This window comes from Symsagittifera roscoffensis, chromosome 7 (genome assembly GCF_963678635.1).
Source record: "Symsagittifera roscoffensis chromosome 7, txSymRosc1.1, whole genome shotgun sequence".
Taxonomy (NCBI): Eukaryota; Metazoa; Xenacoelomorpha; order Acoela; family Convolutidae; genus Symsagittifera; species Symsagittifera roscoffensis.
The window spans coordinates 14,678,325-14,681,624 of record NC_087068.1 but is presented as its reverse complement, the minus strand read 5'-3'; positions in this window follow the sequence as shown (position 1 = coordinate 14,681,624).

Genomic DNA, 3,300 nt, shown 5'->3' with positions numbered 1-3,300 from the left:
AATTAAAATTGATTCTATTACGTGTTGTTCTTACGTTACCGAAGTAGTGCACAGACATACTTCTACATAGCGCAGCCAAATACGGATTCGGCCATACTTTGGGCTAGATGTATTCTGGGCCGGTCCTTCACAGGAACCTCCGGTTTCGTGGGAGGAATGGAGCCAGAGTTTTCAGTTAATTGCCATTGCTAAGGAGGAAATTAAACATTGAGGACTTATTGCAAGATAGCGGTTTAGCCGATAATCCCTACCCAGTACCGGAGGAAGCGGTGGGGGACCAAAGATCAGCAGGCACGAGCGGCTCGTGAGGAACGGAATGCAACGGTCGTAACGTCATGGCGAGAAAAAGAAAACCGACGGGCGGAGGACGAGCGTCGGACATTCAAAGGAGCGACTCGGGGAGTGGCAGATAAGCGGTTGAAATCTAAGCTGTTTTTGTCCCTGGGCAAACAGGGATAAAAGTATTTCAATCAAAAACATTTTTATCGTAAAATTATCGACATGACGTTCATAGATTTGTGGCAGACATCGACGGATACGGTTCAAAATGAGCCAAAAGTTACGAATAAGAGGTTCGTGTTCTTTGGCCATAAGCAAAGAGACAACGAGAGCATGGAACAGTTCTTTGGGACAATGAGTGACCTGATCCGAGGGTGCAATTTCGGAGATCGGGAGACATCGATTGTTCGCGACGTTTTTGTATTTAATATGAAAAACGGAGAAGTTAAAAAAACAATTTGGCATGGAAACAATGAGCGCGGGGAGGCACTTTTTTTTGCAGTGGTGCGCGCAAAAAGTTGAATTAATGTACAAGGGAGTCAGAGTCAGTGGGGGAATCCCACGATTCGGAAAACTGAAATTTAACAGCCGGCCCAATAATACAGGCCCAAGTGTGGCAAACTCAGGGGGAGGGTTTGTTAAGCGCGAACCAGTTAATGGCGTTAATAATCAAGTCCTTGATAAATGTCATAACTGTGGAATTTTGTTGAAACCAAATCATAGGGATCATTGTAAAGCAAGGAGTTTTGTTTGTCATAATTGTAATTGTCGCGGGCCTTTTGCGAGATTCTGTTAGATATCGTCGGTGAACCAAGTCGCAAATGCGTACGAATTTACACAATTTGAAACACATGTCATCACGAAGTTAGAAGAACAGGATAACGAGGAATTTGGGGTTTTTGTTATTAACACGATTATAGACAAAGAAGGCAAAGAAAACAGGAAAATGCTGGAAATTGCCATGGGCAATAGCCGGTGGCAAACAGAATTCCAGATAGATTGTACAAGTCCAGTGTCATTTATTTTGCAAGCGAAGCTCCACGAGTTGAAGATAAAGGATCGATTCCTGGGAGTCAGAAAAGTGTCCGACGGAATTAAGAACATATTCTATAGCGCAACGGATGATGTGATTCGGATCATCGGGAGAACTCTAATCGATGTTGAATCCGAAGGTTGGATGGCTAAGCAAGCCGAACTTTAAATAACCGAAGGGGGCCAGAGATATATCATTGTGCATAATATCAGGCCAGCCCTCGGAATCGAAGATAGACAGAAGAGGGTGGAGGCCTCGGTTAACGAAGTGGTCAAAGACGGCACCGGGACACCAGGGGAAATTATCCTTTGATTCAATTTAAGTACATTAAGTTAATATTGAGAGAATTCACGAAATTGTTCGATTGTCAGGGTGAATTATAAAACTGTGAAGTGAGGACGCACTTTCATGGGCCACTCCGACCAATTCAAATGAGGGTAAGCGAGTCCCTATACATGTTTTGCCGAAAGTGGAGGAGACCATTCAAGGGTTTTCGGGGAGTGGCAGATAAGCGGTTGAAATCTAAGCTGTTTTTGTCCCTGGGCAAACAGGGATAAAGGTATTTCAATCAAAAACATTTTTATCGTAAAATTATCGACATGACGTTCATAGATTTGTGGCAGACATCGACGGATACGGTTCAAAATGAGCCAAAAGTTACGAATAAGAGGTTCGTGTTCTTTGGCCATAAGCAAAGAGACAACGAGAGCATGGAACAGTTCTTTGGGACAATGAGTGACCTGATCCGAGGGTGCAATTTCGGAGATTGGGAGACATCGATTGTTCGCGACGTTTTTGTATTTAACATGAAAAACGGAGAAGTTAAAAAAACAATTTGGCATGGAAACAATGAGCGCGGGGAGGCACTTTTTTTTTGCAGTGGTGCGCGCAAAAAGTTGAATTAATGTACAAGGGAGTCAGAGTCAGTGGGGGAATCCCACGATTCGGAAAACAGAAATTTAACAGCCGGCCCAATAATACAGGCCCAAGTGTGGCAAACTCAGGGAGAGGGTTTGTTAAGCGCGAACCAGTTAATGGCGTTAATAATCAAATCCTTGATAAATGTCATAACTGTGGAATTTTGTTGAAACCAAATCATAGGGATCATTGTAAAGCAAGGAGTTTTGTTTGTCATAATTGTAATTGTCGCGGGCCTTTTGCGAGATTCTGTTAGATATCGTCGGTGAACCAAGTCGCAAATGCGTACGAATTTACACAATTTGAAACACATGTCATCACGAAGTTAGAAGAACAGGATAACGAGGAATTTGGGGTTTTTGTTATTAACACGATTATAGACAAAGAAGGCAAAGAAAACAGGAAAATGCTGGAAATTGCCATGGGCAATAGCCGGTGGCAAACAGAATTCCAGATAGATTGTACAAGTCCAGTGTCATTTATTTTGCAAGCGAAGCTCCACGAGTTGAAGATAAAGGATCGATTCCTGGGAGTCAGAAAAGTGTCCGACGGAATTAAGAACATATTCTATAGCGCAACGGATGATGTGATTCGGATCATCGGGAGAACTCTAATCGATGTTGAATCCGAAGGTTGGATGGCTAAGCAAGCCGAACTTTAAATAACCGAAGGGGGCCAGAGATATATCATTGTGCATAATATCAGGCCAGCCCTCGGAATCGAAGATAGACAGAAGAGGGTGGAGGCCTCGGTTAACGAAGTGGTCAAAGACGGCACCGGGACACCAGGGGAAATTATCCTTTGATTCAATTTAAGTACATTAAGTTAATATTGAGAGAATTCACGAAATTGTTCGATTGTCAGGGTGAATTATAAAACTGTGAAGTGAGGACGCACTTTCATGGGCCACTCCGACCAATTCAAATGAGGGTAAGCGAGTCCCTATACATGTTTTGCCGAAAGTGGAGGAGACCATTCAAGGGTTTTCGGGGAGTGGCAGATAAGCGGTTGAAATCTAAGCTGTTTTTGTCCCTGGGCAAACAGGGATAAAGGTATTTCAATCAAAAACA